The sequence below is a fragment of the Arachis hypogaea genome, chromosome 8, assembly GCF_003086295.3.
Source record: "Arachis hypogaea cultivar Tifrunner chromosome 8, arahy.Tifrunner.gnm2.J5K5, whole genome shotgun sequence".
In the NCBI taxonomy this organism is placed as follows: Eukaryota; Viridiplantae; Streptophyta; class Magnoliopsida; order Fabales; family Fabaceae; genus Arachis; species Arachis hypogaea.
The window spans coordinates 4,480,875-4,486,584 of NC_092043.1; the positions used below are offsets into that span (position 1 = coordinate 4,480,875).

Consider the following 5,710-nt stretch of genomic DNA (forward strand, 5'->3'; position numbering starts at 1 on the left):
TAACCCTTTGTATTTTTCAATGTATTATTTATTATTTATATATTTTAGTTATTTTTATTAATGATGTAAATTTTTAGATATTATTTTGATAGTTTACCAACAAAATTAATCTACTATATTATATTAAAATAAAATTTTTACATTTAATTATAAAACTGACATGATATATTTTTGAAAATGTTTCTCAACTTATTTTTTAAATTTATTAAATCTAATCAATTATAATTAATTAATTATTTAATTAGATATCTAAATATCACCTAATTCAATATAACTTAATTTATTTAGTATTAATATAAGGGCTAGAAAAATATATTTTCTTAAAGACACATTAATTTCACCAATTAATGCTTTAACATGTGGTATTTAAAGACACCTAAGAGCCACCATGAGCAACCTTAACTCCCACGTTAATTTTGTTAATGTGGAAGCTAACGTGAATAAAGAGATGATGAGCTAACGTTAGTGACACTCACCTTTGTCATTAACGTTGGAGATGCTAGCATTACTACGTTAGAAGCCACGTTAACTTAGTTAACGTGGACTCTAACGTGGAAAATAGGGGCACATTGGAACGTTAGTGACAAAGGTAAGTGTCACTAACGTTCTCAAAGGATTGGCATCACTACGTTAGAAGCCACGTTAACCTAGTTAACGTGGACTCTAACGTAGCGAGAAGGGGTGACTAACCACGTTATTGGGAAAGGTAAGTCCCAATAACGTATGCGAAGGACCAAGAGGCAACGTTAGTGGTCACGTTAGTGCCACTAACGTTGAAGTCAACGTGATCATATTTGGGTGAGAAACGTTAGTGAAAATGGTGATTGTCACTAACGTTCTCGAACCCACACTTTCGCTTAACGTTGACACCACTAACGTCCTAAGCCAAAGTCCCTACCTACTTCACATTTTCTCTCTGCAAGCAAAGCTAAGCCCAATAAAGAGGATAAATGCTTCAAACTCAAGATCCAAGAGGCCCACACCCAAGATTTGAAGAACCAACTAGAAGATCAGAAGAGTAGTATATATAGGAGTAGCTTTGAATTAGAAAGGGGTTGGAACTTTAGGGAGCCTGGGGCACAGAACTACTCTCTGTATTTACTTTCTCTGCAACTTCTAGTTTTACTTTCATGATGTATTCTCCATCTTTGTTTTCAATTTTCAGAGCTATGAACAACTAAACCCCTTTCATTAGGTTAGGGAGCTCTGCTGCAATTTGATGGATCAATATTACTTTTCATTCTTCTTCTTCTTCTATCTTTTCTCTTGATTTTACTAGAAAGCTTTCAATCTTCATCCAATTGGGTAGTTATCTTGGAAAAGAAACTATTCATATTTGGATCTCTTCGGAACCTTGGAAGAGGAATGAAGAGATCATGCTAGAAATGATTTTTCATGCTGGATCAAATTGGGTTTAGATGGATATGTGACTATAATCCTACTAATACTTGATTTGGGAATGCATGTGGTATAATCAGTGACCATACTTCATCTCTTCTCATGAGTAATTGACCAAGGAATTGGCTATTGATCAAGATTTGAGAGATTGGATTACCAAGGAATTGGAATTCGATCATTTAATATTGCCAAGGAGATCAATGAATGCATTGATTGAGGAAGAGATGAAAATGAATTTGATCCGGAGAATGCAACATCTCCTAAGCCCAATGAACTCCCCATTTCTGATCTTACCCATTCTCTTTAATTTCTGCCATTTACTTTTATGAGCATTTCCCCATTCCCATTTAAGATTCTGCAATTTATTTTCTGCCATTTACATTCAGCTCTTTATTTCTAGCATTTACTTTTTTTGCTATTTACCTTTCTGCAATTTAATGTTCTGCAATTCTCAAGTCAAATTCTGGTTCGCTCAACTAAAATATTCCTCTAATTAAAGTTGCTTGATCAAATCAATATCTGTGGGATTTGACCTCACTCTATAGTGAGTTTTTACTTGACGACAATTCGGTACACTTGCCGAAGGGAGATTTGTTACTAGACGGATTTTCCACGCATTAGAAGTGGATTTTTGCATTTAGACTTATTTCTGTAAACCCTAGTAACTAGTCTAGTATAAATATGACATTTCACTATTGTATTAGACATCTTTGGTCTCAGTTTTATTCTATTGTCCATCTTAGGAGGCTATTGATCACGTTTATGGGGGCTTGCCATTCGGCCATGCCTGGACCATCACTTATGTATTTTCAATGGTGGAGTTTCTACACACCATATATTAAGGTGTGGAGCTCTGCTGTACCTCGAGAATTAATGCAATTACTATTGTTCTTCTATTCAATTCAAGCTTATTCTTATTCTAAGATATTCGCTGCAATTCAACCTAATGGATGTGATGATCCGTGACACTCATCATCATCCATCCTTATGAACGCATGCTTGACAACCACTTCCGTTCTACCTTAGAACGAGCGAGTATCTCTTGGATTCCTTAATCAGAATCTTTGTGGTATAAGCTAGAACCCTTTGGCGGCCATTCTTGAGAATCCGGAAAGTCTAAACCTTGTCTGTGGTATTTCGAGTAGGATTCAGGGATTGAATGACTGTGACAAGCTTCAAACTCGCGATTGTTGGGCATAGTGACAGACGCAAAAGAATCAATGGATTCTATTCCGACATGAGCGAGAACCGACAGATGATTAGCCGTGCTGTGACAAGAGCATTTGGACCTTTTTCACTGAGAGGATGGGAAGTAGCCATTGACAATGGTGATGCCCTACATACAACTTGCCATGGAAAGGAGTATTGGATGAAAGCAGTAGGAAAGCAGAGATTCAACAGGAACTAGCATCTCTATGCACTTATCTGAAATTCCCACCATTGAATTACATAAGTATCTCTATTTTATTTTATGCTTTATTTATTATTAATTTCGAAACCTTTATAACCATTTGAATCCGCCTAACTGAGATTTACAAGATGACCATAGCTTGCTTCATACTAACAATCTCCATGGGATCGACCCTTACTCACGTAACGTATTACTTGGACGACCCAGTGCACTTGCTAGTTAATTGTGCGGAGTTGTAACAAAGTGTGATTCACGTTTGAGAGCACTACCAAGTTTTTGTCGCCATTGTTGATGATCACAATTTCGTGCACCAAGTTTTTGGCGCCGTTGCCGGGGATTGTTCGAGTTTGGACAACTGACGGTTCATCTTGTTGCTGAGATTAGGTAATTTTCTTCTTATTTTGTTTTTCAAAAAAGTTTTAAAAAATCTTTCAAAATTTTTTTATTTGTTTTCGTTTTCAAAAAAATAATTTAAAAAAAACCAAAAATATTTTGTGTTTCTTGTTTGAGTCTAGTGTCAACTTTTAAGTTTGGTGTCAATTGCATGTTTTAAAAATTTATGTTATTTTCGAAAATTTCATGCTTGGTGTTCTTCATGATCTTCAAGTTGTTGTTGACAAGTCTTCTTGTTTGATCTTTATATTTTCTTGTTTTGTGTCTTTTGTTGTTTTTCATATGCATTCTTGCATTCATAGTATCTAAGCATTAAAAATTTCTAAGTTTGGTGTCTTGCATGTTTTTCTTTTCTTGAAAATTTTTCAAAAATAAGTCTTGATGTTCATCTTGATCTTCAAAGTGTTCTTGGTGATCATCTTGACATTCATAGTGTTCTTGCATGCATCATGTGTTTTGATCCAAAATTTTCATGTTTTGGGTCATATTTGTGTTTTTCTCTCTCATCATAAAAAAATCAAAAATAAAAAAATATCTTATCCTTTTTTCGCTCATAAAATTCAAAAATTTGAGTTGACTTAGTCAAAAATTTTTAAAACTTAGCTATTTTTTATAAGTCAAGTCAAATTTTCAATTTTAAAAATCTTATCTTTTCAAAATCTTTTTCAAAAGTCAAATCTTTTTTATTTTTTTATTATTTTCAAAAATTTTTAAAAAAATTATTTTCAAAATCCTTTTCTTATCTTTATCTCAAAATTTCGAAAACTTTACTAACAATTAATGTGATTGATTTAAAAATTTGAAGTTTGTTACTTTCTTGTTAACAAAAGGTTCAATCTTTAAATTCTAGAGTCATATCTTTTAGTTTCTTGTTAGTTAAGTAATAAATTTTAACTTTAAAAATAAAATCTTTTTCAAAATATCTTTTTCAATCATATCTTTTCAAAATATCTTCTTTAAATTATATCTTTTTCAAAAATTTGATTTCAAAATATCTTTAATAAACTTCCTATCTTTTCAAAATTGATTCTCAAATCTTTTTCAACTAACTAATTGACTTTTTTTTTGTTTCTTATCTTTTTCAAAACCACCTAACTACTTTCCTCTCTCTAATTTTTGAAAATTACCTCCCCTTTTTTTCAAAATTTTCTTAATTAACTAATTATTTCAAATTTTAATTTTAATTTTAATTCTTCTCTTAATTTTCGAAAATCACTAATTCTTCAAAAAAATAATTTTCGAATTCTCTCTCTCATCTTCTTCTATCTATTTATTCATCTACTAACACCTCTCTTCTACTCAAGAATTCGAACTCACTCTTCCCCCTTGTGTTTGGATTCTCACCTTTTTCTTCTTCTATTCTTTTTTTCTTCTACTAACATAAAAGAATCTCTCTACTGTGGTAAACAGGATCCCTATTATTATTTTCTGTTCCCTTCTTTTTCATATGAGCAGGAGCAAGGACAAGAATATTCTTGTTGAAGCAGATCCTGAACCTGAAAGGACTCTGAAAAGAAAACTAAGAGAAGCTAAATTACAACAATTCAGAGACAACCTTACAGAAATTCTCAAAAAGGAAGAGGAGATGGCAGCCAAAAATAATAATGCAAGAAGAATGCTTGGTGATTATACTACACCCACTTCCAAGTTTGATGGAAGAAGCATCTCAATTCTTTCCATTGGAGCAAACAATTTTGAGCTGAAGCCTCAACTAGTTGCTCTGATGCAACAGAACTTCAAGTTTCATGGACTTCCATCAGAAGATCCCTACTAATTTTTAACTGAGTTCTTGCAGATCTGTGAGACTGTTAAGACTAATGGAGTAGATCCTGAAGTCTACAGGCTCATTCTTTTCCTTTTTGCTGTAAGAGACAGAGCTAGAACATGGTTGGACTCACAACCTAAGGATAGCCTGGACTCCTTGGATAAGCTGGTCACGACCTTCTTGGCTAAGATATTTCCTCCTCAAAAGCTGAGCAAGCTTAGAGTGGATGTTCCGACCTTCAAACAAAAAGATGGTGAATCCCTCTATGAAGCTTGGGAAAGATACAAGTAGATGACCAAAAGGTGTCCTTCTGACATGCTTTCAGAGTGGACTATTTTGGATATATTCTATTATGGTCTATCTGAGTTCTCTAAGATGTCACTGGACCATTCTGCAGGTGGATCCATTCACCTAAGAAAAACGCCTGCAGAAGCTCAAGAACTCATTGACATGGTTGCAAATAACCAATTCATGTACACTTCTGAGAGGAATTCTGTGAGTAATGGGACGCCTCAGAGGAAGGGAGTTCTTAAAATTGATGCCCGGAATGCCATATTGGTTCAGAACAAAATGTTGACTTAGCAAGTCAACATGATTTCTCAAAGTCTAAATGGATGACAAAATGCATCCAACAGTACTAAAGAAGCATCTTCTGAAGAAGAAGCTTATGATCTTGAGAACCCTGCAATGGCAGAGGTAAATTACATGGGTGAATCCTATTGAAATGCATATAATTCCTCATG

General features: G+C 33.7%; 1 non-coding gene across 1 annotated transcript; it reads right to left on the reverse strand.

Moving 5' to 3' along the window:
• Positions 1 to 5,180: 5,180 nt before the first annotated feature.
• Positions 5,181 to 5,288, reverse strand: LOC112708620 (small nucleolar RNA R71). Its single transcript, XR_003156466.1, has one exon. It is a non-coding gene; the product is annotated as a small nucleolar RNA R71 (small nucleolar RNA).
• Between the last annotated feature and the right edge of the window lie 422 nt (positions 5,289 to 5,710).